General features: G+C 44.9%; 1 long non-coding RNA gene across 2 annotated transcripts in view; it reads right to left on the bottom strand.

Moving 5' to 3' along the window:
• LOC142022627 (uncharacterized) overlaps positions 1 to 23,748 on the bottom strand; it is a 223,218-nt gene that overhangs the window by 39,820 nt on the left and 159,650 nt on the right. The window contains exon 4 of one of the 2 annotated variants that reach the window (XR_012648008.1): positions 4,588 to 5,776. The exons of the other annotated variant lie outside the window; for it this stretch is intronic. This is a non-coding gene — a long non-coding RNA (uncharacterized LOC142022627). Of the gene's footprint in view, positions 1 to 4,587; positions 5,777 to 23,748 lie in introns of those variants that run through there. 2 annotated transcript variants of the gene reach the window in all.

Below are 23,748 nucleotides of genomic sequence, written 5' to 3'. Positions count from 1 at the left end.
TGACACTTGGGAGAACCTTGCCCAAGACCGTCCCCATTGGTGAATGAGAATCCATGAGGGGATGGCGAAATTTGAGAGGGCCCACCGCAGTGCAGACAAGGATAGGCGAAGAAGAAGAAAAGAGCGGCAAAAACTGCCCCACGTCCCTCCAACAGCACTAACACCCTCCTCTTCTATGGCAAGATCTGTGGCTCCAGAATTGGGCTGATCAGCCATCAATAGACACAAATAGGAGGATGACATGAAGAAGTCTTACTTGTTACTGAGTGATTGCCAAGGTTTCCAGAAGGTCAGAGTGGTGTTAAGTTAGCTCATTTAGGGTCTGATTCAACACCCATTGGTCAATGGGAGTCTCTGGACTTTGAATCAGGTTCATTTATACTGTATCTTCTGTTATGAAGAACCAGAACAACCCCTGGCTGACGAGAGTCCAACTTGCATAATTCTGGTCCATGTCACTCATGTTTTCTAAGCTATTAAGAAGCAGAGATCCCAACATGTCCAATAACCTTATATCAGAACTATTGCACCAACCCCAAACTTAGCACCTAATGAAGGCAGCAGCTTCCTGCAAGAAATACCCATTCCCAGAGACGTAAGAGACAATGGGGAAAGGGGGTGTTGGAAGAAGAGCTCTGTTAGCTTAATACATGTTTTGTGGTTATGCCTTATGTGTTTAGCAGATTTCTGCTAATCATTGGACAATCTCCCTCAATCAAGTAGCTTATTCTCGCCAAAGGAGTCACATTCTCCCTTGTTTTTTTAAGAGTAAACCATATGTGCATCAAGGAAGTTTTTATGGGCAATTAAGAAACACAGGTAGGTGTAGTGGACCAACATTCCTGTAAAGTTAAATTAATTACTCATCGGGATGGGGAACAAGAACTCCAGTTTCCGAGCTTTGAGACGAAATTCCCAGATCTGCCATCCAATTCCCTCCCAAACTGGGAACTTAACCTGATTAATCAAGGCTTGAGGTATTTCTGCTCGCTATTCAAAACACAGCTACTCCCCTTTGTCCTCACTCTGGTGCTATTCAATCACTTACTGCCATGGAGGAATGGGCTTGGCTGGGGGACAGACACAGTGCATGATTCCTCTAATCACAGCCTACCTTCTTTTCCTTTATAGCCAGCATAGCATCCTTCATTACTCCAAGTCCAAGAGCAAAGCTGCAACCTCCTCCAGACATGATGGGCGCATGGGAGCTGACAGCTACGTTTGCCAAGAGAAAGACAAAGGGCTCTGCATTATAATTTCACAGACTCATATTTTCTTAGGGGTCTGTGCGGATGCTACCTATTTTCCTACTCTTCCCTCAGTAGGGTTTTGACTATATTGGCGGTGGCCATATTGTTTACTTCACTCAGGACCCAATTTCCAATCCAACATGCAACACATAGGGGAAAAGAACAAGGAGTTCTCTTTCTCATGCTGTGGAGCTGTCATGAATACATCCCCCAATACCTCAGCAGTTTCTACATCTACAATGTGGTCCGTTGGTGGAGGAAGGGAAGGTCCAAGTTGTAACAGAGCCTCCAATCTACCGCCTTATGCCCCTCCTAGCCCTGCCCCTATGCACGGGCATGCAGAGGCCCCTATAGATGAGTTCTGTGCCATGCATAGAACAACTGAGCAGTGGTAAGGATTTGCTTCTCAATGCATGGGTTATTGAGGCTAAATCTCCAGTTGGCAGCCCAGCTAGGGGGATGCTACAAAACCACAGCAAACTTACTTGCTTTTTGAGAAGAAAATCCTTAAAGTTTAACAGGGAAGGGAGCAGAAGCAGTCCTGGACACTAAGCCATGGAAGGAAAGGAACAAAACTTGGAGAAAGTTATGCATTCTCTGGATAGCTGGGAGATTGCCAGAAAACGTGGATGAAACTAAGTTCTAACTTTACTCTTAGGGTCTTCACTATGTGGAAGATTGAGCCATTCAGGGTCGATGTTGCAGAATTTGATTTCATGTGCCTAGTTGGGACACATGAAACTGGACTATCAGAGATTGGCAGTTAGACCCTGTACTCCTCAATATTGTGAGGAATAAGGGTGGTCAATGGGAGAGTTTGTCCCATTGACCTCCCTCTGTGAGGGCTGCCAAGTCAGTCAAATGTAGGTAAGTTGATCCCAGCTATGCAATTGCTGTAACTAGAATTGCATATCTACAATCAACTTTAATGTCTGGTGTAGACGTGGCCTTAGAATTACTAGGACAAAACTCCTTTACAAAACTGAATGATTCTTTTAGAACAGCAGATCTCAACCTTCAAGATGAGTCTCACCTCGCTTTAAACTACTTCCTTACAAACTCAGACATAAAAAATACAAGCGCATGCTCCTAATGAAAAACTGCAGACTTCTCATTTTTACCATATAATTAGGAAATAAATCAATCAGAATATAAATATTGTACTTACATTTCAGTGTATAGTAAATAGAGCAGTACAAACAAGTCATTGTCTATATGAAATTTTCGTTTGTGCTGAATTCACTAGTACTTTTTACATAGCCTGTTGCAAAACTAGGCAAATGTTTAGGTGAATTCATGTAACCCCTGGAAGACCTTTGTGTACTCCAAAGGGTACACTTTTCTGTAGTCAAGCACCACTGCACTAAAGAACAAAAGTTCCTCTCACTTCTGTCATAACTTGTTAACCCTGACAGCCAATAGTCAGGTGTCCAGCTGCCATTTGTGCCTTTGAAGGCAATTCTGAAGCAAGTTGGTATTTCAGAAAAAGTGATAACCATATTCTTTGATTTAGCCACTTCATATGGCATCCTGAATAACTGCAAAACTTGGCTGCATGCTTAACAAAATGTGTAACCATTATTAAACACTGGAAAACATTCTAAGCAGCTAGACACTGAGAGCAGTGACCATTTAAGAAAGCACACTTCTGAGTCATGGATCTTTCTAAATATAGCTGTCTTCAGACTTGGCTAGACAAAGGTGCATACAAAACCAGTACCTGCAGTACTTATGGTACATTATATTCTACCTGTCACCCCATAGCCTGAGGTAATAAACTCCTCAGTTTCTGGACTAAGCTGTAATACACATAACCTAACAGACTTCAGTCAGAGAATTCAGGTTTAATGAAACTCCATAGTGAGGGAAAACGGAACTGTATGGTGTTTTCTGTAGAGGATCCTCCGTGTGATCCTTCCCCATAAGCTGTAAATAATAACTGTTAAAAGTAGATAATTGTTAAAAACACCTCAAGATACCAATTCACTAAGATGTTTTAACTTTCCTATAGGCAGTGTTGGAAGTCATAACTCTGAAGATGATGCATAGGGACCACAGAAGTTCAGAGATAGAAAATACCGACTTCCACTGACAGAGTGGGATTGTGCTTCACTTTCCAGTATGGCTTTTTCCTGTGCTTTGTTCAATCTGACTTTCAATGTTTCAAGCAAGGGGGCTTTTCCCTGCTTCCTTTGCAAGTGAACCTTGCAACCTTGGCAGCTGCATTTGCTTTTGGGTTTGTTTACTACCTATTTTTGAGTATATTTCTTGCACTAGTTGCCAGCTAATTATTTTACCATTTAATGGTTGTGTGTTATAGTTAACTTGTTATTTCATATGTAATCACTGTGTGATGAATACAGGACAGGATTTTAGGGGTACAAGTCTGACAAGTATTTAAGAGTGACAAGTGTGTATTAAGGATATAAACAAAGTAGGGCAGTAATGCAAGGCCTACAGGCTGAGACCTGTAAGATTTTATCTCAACCACACAAGGCTGCAGGCTTAAGGAGACTTGACATGAGTGGGTGGCCTCAGACTGATGCTGTGACAATAAGACCATTAGATGTCTGTAAAAGATGTGCCAGTAGGTGATGCTAAGGAAAAATAAACCTCAACAGACTGCAAGGCATCCGATTGTAACATCAAAGAACGCTCTCTCTGCAGGTTACCAAGGAAACAACCCATGAAGGGTGGAGCACCTCAAAATGTATGGGGTGTGGAAGTACCGAGAAGGACAAAGTGGTTGGAACAACTCATGTATGTGGATAAGGTGTTAGGCATGGTCAGAACAACAATTTACAGAGGTTCCCTAGTTGGCTAAATGTGGGAAGAAGACCCTCGCAGAACTCACCCCACTGCTGTATCAGTGACCACCTGAATAACCAGACTAATATTTTTGGGGCTATAAGTATGAATATACCACGTAATAGGACGGGGTTTCTGGGCACAGCTAAAGAAATCAATCCCGGGTACCTTTGCTTAAAACCTGAGCCACCTACAGCCCCAGGTTGGGATTTCCTTTTCACTAATGCAAATCCAACCAGCCTTCGCAGCACTTTTGCCAGCCCAAAACCACACAAGCAAATCCAGAGACTTCTTAGCTTCTGTACCAGCCCAGACCAACATCCCCCAAATTCAGATGAGAGGCTCTTAAGTCTGTTTCACCAAACACCACACAGATTCTTCCAGACCCCAAAGGCCCAGCCCCAGCCCCTGGTCAATATATGCTTGGATCTTACCCAAAGCAACACGCTCACCAGTTCTTTAGATCTAATATCTGAAGATTTACTAATAAAAAAAGAAAGAACAGGGTTAGAGAGAAGAATTGTGAAAGCAATACTTTACGTGCATAACTACTGATGCAGGCCAGCGATGTTATTTGCTGATTCTTGAAAGTCTCTGAAAGTTTATTTCAGGTTACATAGATTCAGTAGTAAAAGCATCGTAGGTCCAGCTCGCTGGGGTGCACATGCTGGCACTTGGACCCTTGGAGACCAAAAGACAAAGGATCCAATATGGACACTGCTAAGTCCACTCCATTGTTCACTCTTGTGTTGTCTCTTCTCTCCCTCTGTTCAGGGACAAAGCCCCTTCTTCTTCCCATAGTCCCTTGAGGGTCTGACCCCACCTGACTCAGGTGGGCTGTTATGGCAAACTGGCATTGGAAGAATCCCAGGAGACAGTCTCCATTTTCTGAACTGGACCTGTTCCTTTGTCTCAGTTCAGGTCACTCAACCATTGGGCTACATCCCATTGACACATCCCAAGCATCTGGAATGTGGATTTGGTGTCTGAGCGCACCTGGTTTCCATGCTATTATTCAGCCCAATGTCCTGGCTGGGGCTGAGTTCCCACCTCCTGTTGTGAAGCTCAGCACTGAAACATTTTCTAACACAGCTACATATCCTAAATCTATAACTTTACCAACCTACATGATACAAACACACAAGTAACATACATAGATTCAGGGCATCATCTGCTGTCGTTTGACACCTCAGATGTACCCCCCAGCACAATGTTTGGGACCAACAGCCACACTGGGCATTAAAATAGCTTCCAGACCCAATATAAATGTCCAGCCATGTGATATGCCATTGGCTGTCACTTGGGCACTCTTGGGTTGTGTAGATCTCTTGGTGAGTGTGCTATAAGTTATAATACAACCCCTCCTCGAAGTCTGTTCACTTGTAATTATGTTTGTGGTCACTGTATTCATTCTTTGTGTGTTCCTAAGAGTCTCCCAACCCAAGAGAATCATAAAGGGAAACTTTTGCCCAAGCGATCGCAGAAACTGGCCACACAGCCGGGTGACAGACTTATCAATCAATTCAATTTAAAATAAAGGCTACAAGATAAGTTCAGGACCAGGTTTATAAATGAAGCTGGAAAAGTCACATGAGGAAGTAAACAGCATGTATTGGCATAAAGTACTCAAGAGCACAGCTCCTTTAAGAATCGTCTGTGGTTGTATTCAAGCTTCTTCTTTCTTTTTCTTGGCCTATGTGACATATTCCGAAGGATCCCTGAAATATTAAAACAAACAGAACGCTTGACTTGCAGAACCTGTCTGCTAAGCCTGGAATCACATTTCTTGCTGCAATTTCAAGCTGTCTTCCAGAGACTTGTAAAACATTGACAAAACCCTCTTTCCCCTCCCCCAGCCCTAAGCTTTCAACCAAAACAACCGTCCGGCACTCCCACCCCCATCCCAGAAAGTGCAAGTATTCCAGAACCCACTTGGCTTTAATCCCCCCTTGCTTCTGCTGCTACGTATGGGAGGAGTTTTGAAAACAATTTAATAATTATTTCCAATATGGTTGATTTTAAGGACTAGCAAGCTTCTGTGTGTCATATATGGTGAAAGATTATAGCATTATTGATACATTAAAAGAAATATTAATAAAATGAAAGCTAAAGTCCATTTCCTATGAAGTCTCCCCAACTCTTACCTCCAGTTCTTCCAATTAAATGGTCAACTAGTAGATTGCTACTGAAACAGAGACTAACATCTTGGGGGTGGGGTGAGGGAAGGGAAGACATCACATGACAAAGAGGAACTTCTCTTAAAATAAGACAGCTCAAAAGAAAATCCTTATTAACTGAGATCAGGGTCCTCTTTATCCCAGTGCACTACACATACATGGAAAGACATCTCATGCCTCACATAGCTTACAGCCTACAGGACAGAAAGGGCAAGATAATGGAATACAGCATACAAGTAGAATATTGCTTACTGAGGCATGAGGAGATTAAGTGATCTACCCAAGGTGATATGGGAAAGTCTGTAGCAGAGACAGGAGCCAAACCCAGATCTGAAGGGAAGTAGGATCTGTCCCTGTGGGAACACTGATGGATCAGAGCAACTGCACCTGTTCTGCCCCTTGGTGATCCAGCTAGGGCACTTACTCTAAGTTCTCATCTCCTGAGCATCACCTAACCCCACTGGCACTATGGCCAAGGCCCAGGCTTGCTCTGTTTCTTACCCCCACTGGAGCTTGCTTACTGCCACCAGTGGGCAGTGTGATAAATGCTGCTTCTCAACTGCAGGTTTTCTATCCACTCCTTCCTCTCAGCATCAGCACATTGCTGCATTCCTCAGCTCCTCCCCCCGCTTATATAAACAGTAGGTAGGACGGGAGCCAGGTGACAGCCTTGAGCAGGGTGCCAGCCTGCCAGTAGTGCTGCTGATATGGCAGAGGGTGGCTGCTGGCATTGTGGGGCAGTCAATCCTCCGAGAAAAGTTCACAGGGTATTTTTGTGGAGAGGGCATAGGGAAACAAACACTGGCAAGGCAGCATGGAAGAGCCAAGTGTCTTAAAACATGGCCTGTGGCAGAGAGCTCACTCTCATTTTGACACAAATTTGGGTTCGATTGGCTTGTGTCGAACATAATCAGCATGACAGAAGGGAAGAAGGAGGAGCAGTCAGTGGGGAAGTGTCAGTGGGGAAGAAGAACCATAAACCTTGCATCTGATCCATCACCACTTGCTCTTCCACTGCAACACCTTTAAAATCAGCCCTTCAAAATCTCTGGTATTCTTTGAAGGTGCCAGATAAATCCAGCACAACAGATAGGAGGCTACCGGATTGGAGCTACCCAAATGGCTTATTTGGAGAGAGGAAAGACACCACACTGTAGAGAGACAGCCTTGAGCCACTAAGTCCTTACCATGGCGTCATAGAGGAGCATGGCTGGTTGGCTGATGGGACTAGAGTGAGGTGAACAAAGCACACTAGCTGAGACGACCACTTCAGATTCTGACAACTCACTACTTGGCAAGAGCTGTAGCACCTGGAAGTGCTTCCGTTTCTTCTTCCCCACTGACACTTCACATTTGTCTCACAAGTCTTAACATAAGCCCTCATTTTCATTTTTAAAACAAGAGCGTGTTGCCAGCCAGGTTTTCCTCCAGCAAGTTTGGCTCTACTTCAAATTGGGTTGAGTTCATTGAGCAAGCAGTTGTTGCCAAGAAATGACATCCAGGGAAGCTGCTGAGACATGGGACTGGTTCTGACCTGGTGTAAGGGGTTGGGACTCTGCTGAAATCAATGAAGTTGTGCCTTCACTGGGCCCCTTCTCTTCAGATTTCCCTAATGTTTGACTCCCTTGAAATCTAGAAGCCAGGATTAGCATCTTTATCCCAATGAGGTCCATGGCAAAACTACTACTAGCTTCAGTGAGGCCAAGATTTGACCTTCAGATCTTCAGGTGAGCATGTCCTGGCTGGATGCAGAAAAACACATGTATTAATTGGGATGGTTCCCAGATTTGTGAACATCACAAAGGTTCATTTAGAATTTGGAGCAAAGTCTGCATCTTATGGTTTCAGAACTGGTTTGTGTGTCAGTCTCAACATGTGGCAGAAATTGGTCTCACACCAAAAGTGCCAAAGAGGCAAAGTGGGTGAGGTAATCTCCTTTACTGGATCAGCTTCTGTTGGTGACAGAGATGAGCTTTGGAGCCACACTGAGCTCTTCTTTAGGTCTGGGAAAAGGTCTTCCATTTCAGGGACTGATTCAAAGAACCAGAAAGTTTTGTGGAAGGTGCGGGACTACAATGCTGCATATTCATTCCCCATGTTCTTTACTGGACAGCCAGCAAGAAATTGCCCAGGTCATTTGGGGAATGAGGCTGAGGAATCTGTGCAGCACATACTGTCTCTCTCTCTCTCTCTGACAGGAGAAAAGAAAGACGAGAACTGGACTGAATGGTAATAGTCGAGCTCAGGTGGAATCAAACCCCCGGATCTGAAACCTGGCCTTTGAGGAGACTGGTGTTCAGATCAGTATTTGGTGCCTGCCCTGTCCAAATCCTTGAAGACACTAAATTAGGAAAGCTCAGCTCAGGATCCAATTTTCACAACTGGCTTCACACTAATTCCACGGGGAGCTGACAGAAGTACAGGTGCCTGCAGCAAGAGCTGTATTGGATGGAGAGGCAGCAATCTTCTTTTCAAATGCTGATAATAAAGAATGCTTTCGATAGTTGCTTTTTGGTGGGCTTCCAGGAACAAGTGCAGCTCTACCAAGTTCTCCAGCATACAAAGTGCAGTATCTTTCCTGGGAATGGAAATGCCTGAGCCAGCACATCACAGCTAAGACACTGCCTGGCTTCCTGAGCCCACCTGTACAGATCCTGTCACTGACATTCTTTAGGCACGTCCCAATGTTTCTCAAAGCCCTGTCTGCAGAAGTGTCAATGGCACCTGAAATGCCTGAGAAGAGAGCCTGTAATTTGGCCTCCCCATCTACCCCATCAATATGCAGCAACATGCTTGGTGTGAGAAATTTGTTCTTGGCATCGAGCCAAGGCCCAAACAGACAAAGAAATAAGGCTTACCCCAGGCCCTTTCTGACAAACAATAAAAAAGCAATAGAGTCATGATAGATTGCACACCGGCTAAAATATTACCCCTTCTTGCCAGTTCCTCTAGAAATAGACATAGCTGCCCTCAACACTCAAGTAAAACTGCTGTTAAAATGCTCGAGGAAAATAATTGTTTAGACCAGTGTTTCTTAAGATTTTGGAGACCATGGAACACCAAACACTAGCAATTTTTATGCAGCACACCGATGAAAATTTTCTTAATAAACAAACGGCAACATGCAGCATACAGCAAATCCAGAATGAAGTAATTTAATCAGGTATCGTAGCAATGAAGAAGTAATACTGCATCTGGCTTTAATAACTGAAAATAGAGACCATCAGTGTGGTTTTCCAAATGCTTGTGGCACACCTGTGAGGTGTTCATGGAACACAGTTTAAAGAACACTGGTTTAGGCTGCATTTTTCTTTTAGCCAGTGACATTAATATTCTCGCTAAGATTTTACTGTGACCATGTGTTTTGTGGAGAGAAACAAACTGTTTGTTTTGTTTGAATGTACAGTTGCTCAGAGGACTTTGTCACAGAGGGATAGCCATGTTAGTCTATAGCTGTGTCTACACGTGCACGCTACTTCGAAGTAGCGGCACTAACTTCGAAATAGCGCCCGTCGCGGCTACACGCATCAGGCGCTATTTCAAAGTTAACTTCGACGTTAGGCGGCGAGACGTCGAAGTCGCTAACCTCATGAGGGGATCGGAATAGCGCCCTACTTCGGCGTTCAACATCGAAGTAGGGACCGTGTAGACGATCCGCGTCCCGCAACGTTGAAATTGTGGGGTCCTCCATGGCGGCCATCAGCTGGGGGGTTGAGAGATGCTCTCTCTCCAGCCCCTGCGGGGCTCTATGGTCACCGTGGGCAGCAGCCCTTAGCCCAGGGCTTCTGGCTGCTGCTGCGGCAGCTGGGGATCCATGCTGCAGGCACAGGGTCTGCAACCAGTTGTCGGCTCTGTGTATCTTGTGTTGTTTAGTGCAACTGTGTCTGGAAGGGGCCCTTTAAGGGAGCAGCTTGCTGTTGAGTCCACCCTGTGACCCTGTCTGCAGCTGTGCCTGGCACCCTTATTTCGATGTGTGCTACTTTGGCATGTAGATGTACCCTCGCAGCGCCTATTTCGATGTGGTGCTGCGCAACGTCGAAGTTGAACATCAACGTTGCCAGCCCTGGAGGACGTGTAGATGTTATTCATTGAAATAGCCTATTTCGATGTTGGCTTCACGTGTAGACGTAGCCTATATCTGCAAAAAAAATCAGCAGTCCTACAGCACCTTATAGTCTAACAGATTTATTTGGGCATAAGCTTTTGTGTGTAAAAATCACAAGACTTTGGGAGTTTGAGGCAGAGATGAATTGCCTGGCAAGGTCACACTGCCTTGAAAGCAAAGGCATGACCTGTTTTAGGTGCGTGCACAAATCCAGTTCAGGTTTTCCTGCTGCTTCTTGTTCCAGTCCCACCTCCTGCCCCTTCCCTGCCAAAAAAAAAAGACTGAAGAAATTGATCCCATTGGATAGTATGCTAGAACTGACAGCAAAACTTGCTTCACCTGAGCTAGTTAAGTCTGACCTAAGTCACTATCTGGATTCTTGTGTCCACCTTCATGGATCCGGATTGTAGCAGGCAGAATAATACAAAAAGCAATATGTGAAAATTGTTATTAATAAATGTCACAAGTTTTTTCTGTTGCTGTCATGGTGAGGGGGGGTCACGTGGTTGGTTTTTTGCTAGTATCAGACAGCCACTGGTTTAACATGAAAACTTTGGCAGAACCTGAGAATTTCATTCATTTAGTACAAATTATTGTCTGTACATTTGAATCAGTAATTCATTACTTGTTATATGTAGAGGCTCTCTGCACTAACATTCCACATGAAGGTGGACTACAAGCAATTAGGAATACCATCCTGACTTTTCCACAGCTAATCTGGTGTCTGATCTATGTAATTTTGTTCTCACCCACAATAGTTCCGATTTGGGGACAACTTATACCTCCAGATTAGTGGCACTGCTATGGGCACCTGCAAGGCCCTACATATGCTAATATATTTATGACTGACTTAGAACAATGATTCCTCAGCTCTCGTCCCCAAATACCCCTCCTTTACTTATGATACATCGATGACATCTTTATCATTCGGACCCATGTTAAAGAGACTGGAAGAATTCCACAGGGACTTTAACAATCTGTACCCAGAATCACAGAATCATAGGGCTGGAAGGGACTCAGGAGGTCATCTAGTCCAGCCTCCTGCTTCAAGCAGGATCAACCCCTACTAAGTCATCCCAGTCAGGACCTTGTCCAGATGGGACTTAAAAACCTTGAGGGATGCAGAATCCACCACCTCTCTAGGCAACGCAGTCCAATGCTTCACCACCCACCTGGTGAAGTAGTTTTTCCTAATATCTAACCTACACCTCTCCCTCTTCAACTTCAGACCGTTACTCCTTGTTCTGTCACCTGACACCAGTGAGAACAGTTTCTCACCTTCCTCTTTAGAGCTTCCCTTCAGTAAGTTGAAGGCTGCTATTAAATCACCCCTAAGTCTTCTCTTCTGTAAACTAAGCAAACCCAAATCTCTCAGCCTATCCTCATATGTCTTGTGCTCCAGCCCCTTAATCATTTTTGTTGCCCTCCACTGAACCTACTCCAGCAAATCCACATCCTTTTTATACTGGGGAGCCCAAAACTGGACACAATATTCCAGATGTTCCTCATCAGTGCCAAATAGAGGGGAACAACTACTTTTCTAGATCTGCTCGAAATGCTCCTCCTAATGCACCCTAGTATGCCATTAGCCTTCTAGGCTACAAGGGTGCACTGTTTATTCATATTCAGACTTTCATGCACCATAACCCCTACGTCCCTTTCCATCATACTGCTGCTGAGCCAGTCGGTCCGCAGCCTGTAACAATGCTTGGGATTCTTCTGCCCCAGGTGCAGGACTCTACACTTCTCCTTGTTGAACCATATCAGATTTCTTTTGGCCCAGTCCTCCAATTTATCCAGGTCACTCTGGATTCTCTGTCTACCCTCCATTGTATCTACCTCTCCCCCTAGTTTTGTGTCATCCACAAACTTGCTGAGGGTGCAATGCAGTCCCTCACCCAGGTCATTAATAAAGATGTTGAATAACTGTGGCCCCAGAACCAAGCCTTGCAGCACTCCGTTTGAAACCGACCGCCATCCAGATACTGAACCATTGACCACTACCTGTTGGGCCCGACCATCAAGCCAGCTTTCTATCCAGCAAGTATCCAACCCATATTTTCTTAACTTATGGACAAGAATGTTGTGGAAGACTGTATCAAAAGCCCATCAACAACTTCAGCCTTGACCACTCCACATAAGAGATACATTTCCTGGACACTACAGTACAACTCATTGATGGCCTGATCAATACCACTCACTACCAGAAACCCACTGACTGCAACACTTACCTACATGCTTCTAGCTTTCATCCTGCACACAGCACATGGTCCATCATTTACAGTCAAACCCTGAGGTACAATCGCATCAGCTCTAATCCTACTGACGGACACCGAAAACTACAAGATCTCTACCAAACATTCAAAAACCTTAATTACCCACTGGGAGAAGTAAAAAAACTACTCCAAGATAAGCCCAAAAAGTCAATAACAGAACATTACTCGTTATTACCTACAGCTCCCAACTCAAACCACTGCAACGCATCATTAAAGACCTGCAACCTATCCTAAATCATGATGCCACACTCCAGAAGGTGACAGGCCTGCTCTCTCCTATAGACAACGTGCTAACCTAATAAGGGGTCTCACTAGCAACCACAGGCTGTAACACAATAATAATATCCTGGAACTTTTCCTTGCAACAAGTCCCGTTGCCAACTTTGTCCACATATCTATTCTGGAGATACCATCACTGGACCTAACCATGTTAACTGTAGAATCGGGCACATTCTCCTGTTCCTCAACTAATGTTATACATGCCAGGATCCCAGGAAAGTTGATGTAAAATGCAAACTATAAAGAATTAAAAGATGGCAGCATAATTAATATGAATCAATGGCTATGTCTGCACTGAAACAAAACTTCGAAATGGCCTTGCAAATGGCCATTTTGAAGGTTACTAATGAGGCACTGAAATGCATAGTTAGTGCCTCATTAGCATGCCGCCAGTCGCAGCTCTTCGAAATTGCCACGTTTCGCTGCCTTTTTGAAAAGACCCTGCCAACTTTGAAATCCTATCTGCTGATAGGAATAAGGGGCTGCTTCTGACGAAGTGGGTCTTTGCCCACGAAAGCTTATGCTCCAAAATATCTGTTAGTCTATAAGGTGCCACAGGACTTCTTCGCTCTGTTTATGGCTTTACTGAACTCACTGTTTGAATACTGTGTCCACACTTCAAGAAAGACACTGAAAAGAGTTACAAGAGTGATTTGAAGCCTGGAAAATGTGCCTGATGGTGAGAGAGTCAAGACGTGTAATCTATTTTATTTATCCAAGAAAAGCTTAGGATGTGACTTAATCACAGTTTGCAAAGCACCCACAGGGGAAAGAGATTTCTGACAGCAGATAACTCTAACCTAATCATAAAAAATTGTAATGAAACCCAATGGTTGGCAGCTGAAACTAGACAGATTCAGATTCGAAACTAGGTGGAAGTAATTAACTATTGGAACTACCTATCTAAGGAGGTGAGGGATTCTTGTGGTCTTTAAATTAAATCGGCTCTGCTATCTCTCTAACAGAAGTTATTCATGTGAGACAGAAATTACTGGTTGAATTTCTACAAAACAAAAAGGCAGTCATGTAGCACTGTTATGTAGGCAGTCAGACTACACTGTCATAATTACAGCTGATTAGAGACATTTGAGAAAACCATAATCCATTGAAATATGCAATCCTGTCAAAGTTCAAAAACATCACAAAACCGGGTCATCTTCGTCAGAACTTAGTCTGAGAAAACCAAACAAAATTCTGGCAATGTCAAAGGCCCTATTTTGACATTTTTGGAATGAAACATTTTTATTTATTTTGCGTTTTTGAAATGACTCACTTCAAATTGTTTTTATTTTCTTTAATATATATTTTATATGTTTCTTTTATATATTATTTTATAATACAGTACAGGTTGAACCTCTCTAACCTGGCACTCCTTGACCCAGCAACATTTGTGGTCTGGCAAGATTTTAGTTAGCCGGATTTCCGCTTGTCATGGGTGTGGCGAAGTTTCCCTATAAAGATTGTTCACAGCCACCAGTCCTGGCTCTCTGTGCTCTGTGCTGTTGTTCAGCTCTGATTTACCCCTAAATGTCTTCTAAGAGCCCAGTAAGCAGAGGACGTGTTAGTTATCTTGCTGTACAATAGTGACCTCCCAGGTTCCAGCAAATTTTCTTGTTCTGCAGGTGAGGTCCTGAGGGCACTGAACTAGAGAGGTTCAGATTACCTGAATTATTTTCCCCCTTGGAGAAGACTGTTAAAATTTTCAGTTTTCATTCCTATTCAGAACAAATTTCAATTTTAGATTGTAGGAATCTCAAAAATCCTCCAAAAATGGAACTTCCTTATTCCGACAGAGCTCTAAGCATGTCGGTTTCTTCAGGGCTTCAAATCTGTGAAGCCTAAATCCAGAATGGCAGCACAGCTAAAATTTAAATGGTGATTGACCCCTTTTCTTTGTAGGCAAGTTACTGTTTCTTCTGAGATGGAACTACTCAGCCAGCATTGATGTCATGAATAATTTTGCCTCAAACTCCTTAAGCACCCATGTGAGCTAGCAGTGGTGAAAGAGAGCAAAGGCCTAAACCAGGAGTACCCTGGGTTCTGATCCCAGTTAAGCTGCAGCCTAACATTTTGAACATGAGAAACGTGTGCCTCACACAGCTGTAAAACTGTGTAAAAAACAGGGTCTTGCTCAAAAACCAGATGTTACATTTGAGCTGAGCTCTGCTGGGTAAATATACAGTTCCAAAACCCGATTTGATAAAACACCTGCTGGGGAATCCAGGTTTGCACATGGATGGAGACATTTGTGTATCCTATAAATTCACACTCCCTCCATGCAAATCTCTAGGGTGTGGGAGGTCTCTGTTTGCTCATGTTTGATCTTTCCTGAGGGTGAGCAGACCAGGATCTCCCAGTGGTAAAGCCCCAGTGTTCTTGCCAACCAGTAATTTTAGTGAAGTATCAAGACTTTCTGGGCTTCTGCAAAGGGCCAGGCCCTTTGGTGGTTTACAGCTGGTACAGTCCCATGGGCACTGAGTGGAAGCCAATGCCATGGGCGGTGGCAGCAGGCTAAATCTGTCCAGGATGGAGCTGGCAGAGCACAAGTGAGTACTTTAGTTTGAAAGCCCTGTTTATTCCTGTGCTCATTTTTCTGGTTTGGTGAACAGTGCATGTCAATATTTAATCAGTACTGTGGGAAGAATGAAAAAAAGAGAGAAAGAATAGGAGAAAACACCAGTTCAAGGCTTAACCTACTTGGCCTTGCTGGCACCCCTCACTCATTTATTTAATTTTCCATTTTGCTTATGCTCCTGGCTCTTTTTCATAGAAGGAAAAACAGGAATTGAAAAAGGGAAGTGGTCGGAAAGCCTGGAGAAGAATGGGAGTTAGACCTTTTAGGAAACCCATCAACAGCCCTTGAGAAGAGCTGCTCAGACCCACTCCAACAGCAGGGCTGCTGTTTTTACAACTTTCTTGTCAGGGTTTAGGAGATGACCAAATGATTCCATGTTCAATTTGACTCTCCCATTCTTCTCTGTCCTTTACCACTATACCCCGAAGACCGGAGTCAGAGAGTCCTCTTTGCAGCTGAAAAGAACTGAATGAGACTTGGAAGCACATCAGTGTTTTACTTGTTAATCACCTAGAAGAGTCATTAATGGAGGGACAAGAGCTGTCCCATTTATGACCTATACAATGAGCCAGCACTTCTCCTCCTACCCTGTGTTCTTGTCAGCAGAAGCAACTTGGATCATTCTCCACTCCACTGTGTAGGCCAAGCTTGAAATATATGGGGCCTGCATTCTCCTTCCACTGCAGAGGAGCAAAGAAGACCTCCATCTTAACCAGTGAGGTCCATCAGTGCCATCATAGAATGCAGGGAACCAGGAGGAGGAGGAGCTAGTGTGCAACATGCGTCAATGATCGTGGGGTGTCAGAATGGATTCTGGGGGACCCTTTCAGCCCACATAAGTTAGAACAGGCCTGTGGCTGCTCTAACTTGACCAAGGGGCTGATCTGACCCTTGGATCAGAGAAGCAGCAAAAGCTGGCTTAGAGGATCCAGCCCTTCGTGTTCATAGACAATGCACCATGGAAAGGCAGTAAAGAGTATTTTAAGGTTTATGCCCCATAATGCATTTTCTAAGATGTCTTCCAAAACATGGTTAGAGACCAAACTATGGTACCTGGACAACTATCAAATACCTATTAAAAGAATGTCCTAAATTCATGAGCAGGGCCTTCATTCAAACGGTTGCCCACTGTTTGCTGCACGTTGGAAGTGGAGTAAGGCAGGGAAATACGCCTTTTAAAAAAAGAACACGAGACAATCCTCTGGGGCTTTTCATGTAATGAGTTATACGCAGTTCAAAGATCAAAATTCATTGCCTCGTCTCTCCCAGGACTCTTGCTATCCTGATGCCAGTGAGGCAGGGAAAGGCCACTTTTGGTGCATATTTTTATACAGATGAGACATGTATCTGGTTCTGATTTAGCGAAAGTCCATTAATAATCAGACTGAAGGTTAATTATTAGCAGTTGCATTAACCAAGCAAAAGGAGCCAATGAATACTGAATAAGGCTGTGGATGCCTAGGGCTTTTAGATTCGAGCCCTGTAACCCTGATTCATGGAGAGTCCCACTGAAACAAATGGGAGTATTTACATTTTGAGTAAGGACGGCAGGGTAAGCCTCGTAGTACATAGCGCTTGAGATTATTAGTGGCAGATTAGCTCTCTGCCAGAAGGGTGGATTCCTGATGAAAACCTGAAGGATGATGAGGCGGTGATAGTACCTCAGGCTTTGGGAGGGGTGTTTCTCCATCACACGGCTTCCTGAGAGCAAACTGAAAATGAGGTCAGGTTGGCAGCAGGGAAGCTTTGGGGTTTGGTCCCTTCCGATCTCTTCACAGGGCTGCTGAGGGCAGAATGTTTGAAGTTCTGCCAGAGACCGAGCCAGCTCAATGGTATGTTTTGCTGCAAAATACAAATCCGGTTTCAGACTGACTGTTGATTTCAAGGTGTTCTTGCCTAATGTAAGATCTGAATCAGCTCACACAGATGCAGTACAAAGCAAAATAGCTCACTGTCCATATACAGAGCTAAATCCTGCTTTTGGGAGCTCAGACGGACACTCAGCTACATAAAATGCCCAGGGGAGAGAAGCATGAGATCTCCTATTGAGCCTGTTTGAAAGTGGCCCTTCCCCAGGAATGCTGCCCTTGGAGAAGCTCTTGACTTTGCTCTCAAACTGAAGTGGAGTGAAGCCCCAAGATTTTGATACGGACCCAAACTTTTCTGAAGTTCTAGGGCAGTCTAGAGCTGGGGCGTGTGTCTGTCTTTCTATCTCGGTATTTATTTATTTAACTTGACTCTTTCGAGTGAAAGGGGCTAATGACAAAGTTTGGGCTCAGCTCAGGATACAAGCTCCACCATCACTAAGGTAGCATGTTCAGTTCAGGCCCATAGGAACATGGGGATGGCCAAATTGAATCAGACCAAAAGTCCATCTAGTCCAGTACCCTGTGTCTGACAGTTGCTAGCACCAGATGTGATGGAGTTCAGGGGTCCCCAAGCACTGCACCCCGTCTGCAGGCAGGAGTGACTCTCACTCAGTAGGTAGAACAGGAAGTTACTAGTGGACAGAGGCACAGCTCAGTACAGAGCTGTCAGTACAGCCAGCAGAGACAGTCATTCCAACCGATCCTGGGGAGAGAAGCCCAAGCGCTGCCCCATCTGGGGCTGGCTGCCTTCCAATTCTCTCTCCCCGCAGCTTCTAACTGCCGCCACTGATTCAAACCCAGCTCAGCTCCTCCCTGCTCTTTGTTCAGGTCAGATGTGTTACCTGCCAGCTTAGGTTACAGCCCCAGGGGGTCATCCTTAGCTGCTGTGAGCTGTTCTGCCTGTCACACACACACATCCAGCCTGACTCTCTCACACGCACCCCCCCCCCATCACACCAGATGCTTTAAGAGGAAGATGTAAGAACCCTGCAAGAGGCAGATGTGACCCCTCCCACCCACACACATCGGTTTTGCCTCGATCTCTAATACACACTAGCTTGGGACGTGAAGCACCTGTATCTCTGTATAGCTACATAGCCAAGAAAAGCCCTTGCGGACCCATAGCAGCTGACTTGGCATCTGGGGCTGTTTTATTGCTGTGTAGTCTTCTGGGCTTGGGCTGGCTGGAGCCTGAGCAAGGGGACTCCCCCACCCATGGGTACTAGGTCCCCAATTTCCAGCCTGAGCATGGAAGTCTATGCTGCGATGAAAGCACCCTGCAGCCCAAACCCTTGAGCCTCCGGCAGCAGGCACAGGCCAGCTACAACATCTAGCTGCTGTGCAGAACGTATCTTCACAGGCCAAAGCACACGTCTGCCTGTCTAGGTTTTGAGCTATTTTTGGCAAAGAAGTCCAAAGCCCACAAAATTCAATGGGTCAGGGCCCACTGGTTACACACACACGGCCATAACCACATCCGAGAGATTTCTTAGGCTCCCTTTGGCTCTTTGTTTTCCATTAGAAGACTGTGGAAAGGGACTTGCATCTCCTTTGCCCTGTGTCCACCTAGACTGGTAATATGGAGCCTTTGGAAGAGTGAGTAACTTGTACCATGGTTGCACTGTTACTGTTCAGTACACGCCATCCCTTTTGAATCACAGGAAGTATGTAGGCTTATGAGATTATCAGCCCATTATTAAGGTTTCAGAAAAATATAGAGTGCTTTCCGCTTTATCTGTTTACTCTGTGGCTGATAAAATAGGAACATTTTTCTACCTCAAGTTAATAATCCCCATCCTCTTGCTCCCAGACAATATGGGGTGTGTGCTAAGCTGATCACCCAAAATGGAGCTGTTTCTTTTGGCAGGAAGTTGGGGAAAATGAAGTTGTTTGCACAGGATTTAAGCATTTGGGGGGAAAAAAAGAAGAAATTAAAACGCGAGGCTGAGGAAAACACCAGGCAAGTAGTAAAAGTGCTTTGCATGTCCGCAGCTGTTTCCTGGCCATTTCTTTTTTATGACAAGGGCGCTTGGTTGACAGGAAATTCCAGTTCACACACAATGCCAGTCACTTCAGAAGCTGGGCTCCAGAGTGAACAGCACTGATCTTTGCTCAAGCCATGGTGTCTGCAATTTCATCATTCACCCGCCCTTAGACTCTGGGGATTCTGGTTTGATTCCCTCCTAAATGGGCTGCAGGAAATGGTAGTAAACTCACCTCTCTCTGTTTCCTCATTGGCATTTTATTTCTCACAGTCAGGTTTCAGGAGGCACAGCCAAATTAAAGATGGGTCCAAATCTTACTTTGATTGCATATTCTTGGTGGCAGGGCCTGGCTCTGTACAGTATCGAAGACAAGACAGGCCTGGTCCATGACTGAGGGTCTTAGCCAATATCCCTCTAATCTTTTCCATCCAAATGCAGAATAAATTTTATGTGCACTGAAGTATGTGCAAATGTGCACCACCCATAGAAACAAACAAGCTGGGGGTGAGGTGCTCTGCTCCTCAGCTGGGCAGCATTTGAATCTTTCCTGACCTGCTGGCTCAAGCACCAAGCTTACAGCAAACACTGCTCCTAGCCGCAAAGTAACAGTAATGAACCAAAACATCAGATCCAAAAGGCATCTTGCCATCGAACTAACTGGGCAGTGATGACAGTGAGCTGCAAATAGATGAGGGTCTATAGATAGGTTGACCCTCAATGAAACAGCTGGTGGCTGTTTTTGGTGCGGTGGGTCAAGTTCTAGGTGTAGACAAGGGAAGTTGTGAGGACCCCCAAGCAGGAGTATACTGCACTGGTGTAAAGCACTACTTTCTTTGCCCCCCTTTGGGGTTTGAACCAATGCAGCTAAACCAGGGGCTGATCATCAGTGGGTGACTCACAACCAGAGACAAGGCCTGAGGCAGGTTATACTTCTACGAGTTCTCCTGAGTGATTTTCCAAGTTGCATAAATAGCTACAACCGGAGATGGTGGAAACATAAGATCCCAGGGCTTATTACTTTCAGTGTTCAGCATTTGTTATCACACTGAAACCGTAACATGCTCCAAGCCTTGGCACAGCTCGCTGAAGGAGAAACCACAAGGCAGTCTCAGCCAGCATGGCCTCGCATCCAGAGGCACTGCAGAAAAGACAAGTGTGGACAGGGCTCGCGGGAGTTCCTGTTCTGCCGAGTTGGCAAAATGCCGTCTAGAAGCAGATGCAGAGGAAGCAAAATGATAAATGGGGTTTGGAAGGCAACCCAAACATGTACATACAAATTAGTATTTACCAGACAGTTGCTATTTGCAAATTACTCATTTGTGACTTTGCATTGGAGTGAGAGCAACTTTGTTAGCTGAACAAACAGCAGCCGCAGGAGTGGCAGCACAGCACTAACCCCCTCCTGCCCCAAGCACAAAGCTAGTACATATGCGCGTGCACACACACACACACACACACACAACACAAAGCTTGTGTATGTGCATACACACCCTCAGCAAAAAGCTAGTGCACGTGCACCCATGTTGTGTGTGCAGCAAACTGATCCTCCGGGGAGTTGCATCTCTTCTCCTCTCATCCTAGTGTAATTCACACTAATGCTGAAGTGGAAGGAGTTGCACTGGCAAGTCACTAGTGAAAATGGAATCAGCCCTCCCAGCAGACAGCTGTGCCAAGGTGGGGCACAAGAGATCGGCGGCTGTGTAGAGAACCTGATTCAGATGTTAGGTAGGAAATGTTTTGGAGGAAGGGAGAAAGCCAGCTGGGCGCTAGGCCAATTGCTCTTGCCAAGGACAAGCTGGGTTGTGATTGCAGCTTTCAAACAGGAAACGATATCGGAACAACATATTAATCATAAATAATTTCAGAGTGAAAGTAACTAGCCAAGGTGTCCCGCACACCTGAGCATCCTGAATATGAATCTCGAGTGGCGGAATGATCCAGCTGTCTCTACCAGATGGGCTTTGCTCTGATGTTCACTCTGAACCTCACACGTAACGCAGCCAAACGTGCTAGCCAGATCGCTACTACACTGAGTTACCGGCAGTCAGGCCCAGATTTAGGCCCTGACATGGATTCATCAGAGAGCACTGGAGGTGGCAGCGAACAGGGCCTGAACAGAGGAGAAGGAAGTGTTGTCCACTTTTGTCCAAGAGTCCCCTCAACTTGTCTGCAGTTGTAGGATGTCTTAGTGTAACAGGAACTCTGTCATTCAGTGAAATTCCGCCTGCAGGCCAGGACTGCAGGCCTTTCCCAGGCACCATGGAGGAAAAGGATTCACTGTTCAAGCCAGTTTTTCTTTCTTCTTGGAATGGGAGGTCACAGGAGGAGCGAACCAGCTGTTACAGAGTATGATTCAGGAAGATAATGAAGAGCAGAGAGGAGAGACTTTGAAATTTGCAATATTTGCCCCAAAAGTAACCATGTGGAGAAAGAGTAAGCCCAGCATGGCTAGAGCTGTCAAAGCAGGAGGAGATGGGTCTGTCTACCACAGCCACTCACCCTTAAGCTGCTAGCTTGAACGGGAGAGCTGTATGAACATCTGGATAGAGGATGGTAACATTTCCTGAGGGCTTGTCTAGATTGGAAAGTTGTACTGGTTTAATCTAAAGTGAGTTAAATTGCCTTTCCAGTTAGCTTAATCCAGTTGGAAACAGGCTTAAACTAAAGCAAAATACTCTGTTCTTAAATGGAAATGACAGCACCCACACAGGGCTTTCACTGCTCTGACTAAGCTGGTTAAAAAACCACTTGTTGTAAAGCCCGTGCAATTTTCTTTGTGGAGTAGGCCTGAGGAGCAAACTTCATGTTCTTTCCCTGCGAAAAGCAGAGGTCCCCGGACCAGTAGAACCCATGTAAAAGCATTCCGTAGGTTGTACCAAACAGAAAAAGGGGTGAACAATAAAAGTGTCATAGTTTGCATAAAATACAAAATTATGCAAGATAGTCAAGTCCAAAGCAGATTTCAAGGAGCGCAAGGGGGACTTTCACAACTCTGGGCATCTGGGCACCAAAACAACAGATGAAATTCAATGTTGATCAGGGCCAAGTAATGCACATTGAAGAAAAAATAATCCTAACTCTATATAAGGGAGTCTGAATTCATTGCCGCTATTCTGGAAAGATCTTGGAATCACAGTGGGTAGCCTGAAGACATCCTCTCAATGTGCAGCAGCATCAGAGCTAACAGCATGTTAGGAAAGGAATAAAAGACAAGGACAGGATCATAAGACAAGATCAGGCTACAATGCCATGGTATAAACCTTGGTGTGTCCACACCTTGAATACTGTTTCCAGTTCCGGTTGTCTCATCTCAGAAAGGAACAGAAACAGGGTCAGAGAAGCGCACAAAGATGATCCAGGGTTAGGAACTGCTTCCAGACAAAGAGAGACTAAAAACATCAGGGCTCTTCAGCTCATAATTTACTGAGTGGGAACATGATAGAGATCTACAAAATCATGAATGGTGTGGCACAACAGGCGAGAGCCACAAAGAGTGAAGAACAAGTGAAGGGATTTTTCCTTTCACACAATACAAAAAGGAGGAGTGACCTGATGAAATTAACAGGCTGCAGGTTTAATGCAAACAAGAGGAGGTCTTTTTTTTTACCCAATGCGCAACCGAGCTGTGGAACTCGTTGCTAGGGGATGTGGCCATCGACAAAAGTCTAAGTGGGTTCAAAAAAGAACTGGAAAACTTTAAGGAGGAGAGATCCATCGGCAGCTAATTAGCCAGGCAACCCCGTGCTCAGGACAACCCTAAACCTCAGCATACGAGAAACCAAGAGTGAACCACTCCATGACTGCACTAGTGCCCTGGTACAGGTATGGCTGGAGATAGAATACTGGGCAAGATAGACCATGGTCTGATCCAGTATGAGAGCTCATATTCTAATGCGATAGAAGGCCAAGTCGAACTCAGATGAGTGATCAGTCAAGAATATTGTTTCAGCTGTCAGATTTCCAGGACAGGGCTGGGTTGGTCCAGTGAACAGCCTCCAGCATCAGGAGGCCCTGATTCTTACTGGGGCCTTTGGCCAGTATCATACAACAGAAATATTTACTAGTAATAATTCAGGGCAGAAATTGGGCGAGTTATAAAAATTTGGTTGAGAACTGGTTAGGAAAAGATTTTTTTTTTCCTTGTGAAAAAGAAATTCTGTATTTGTCAACATCTGCCAATTTTGTACGCTTTGTAGCCACAGTTCGGTTTTTCTGGGGGGGAGGAAGCATTTCCCAAGCCTCTCAGAAATGTGGTTTCAGATGGACATTTCCCATGGAAATTTCCACTCTGAGAGGAAAAGCCATTTTCCATCAAAACAAACAGATAAAAAAACCCCAAACAACCCCCTCACCGCACACACCGCTGTTCAGTGCCCGAGCTGTGCCCTGATATCATCTGGAGACACTTGCTCTGTCTCCCCCTGG

This window comes from Carettochelys insculpta, chromosome 18 (assembly GCF_033958435.1).
Source record: "Carettochelys insculpta isolate YL-2023 chromosome 18, ASM3395843v1, whole genome shotgun sequence".
Taxonomy (NCBI): Eukaryota; Metazoa; Chordata; order Testudines; family Carettochelyidae; genus Carettochelys; species Carettochelys insculpta.
The sequence above is the reverse complement of the archived record's forward strand: the minus strand, read 5'-3'. Positions and strand labels throughout refer to the sequence as shown.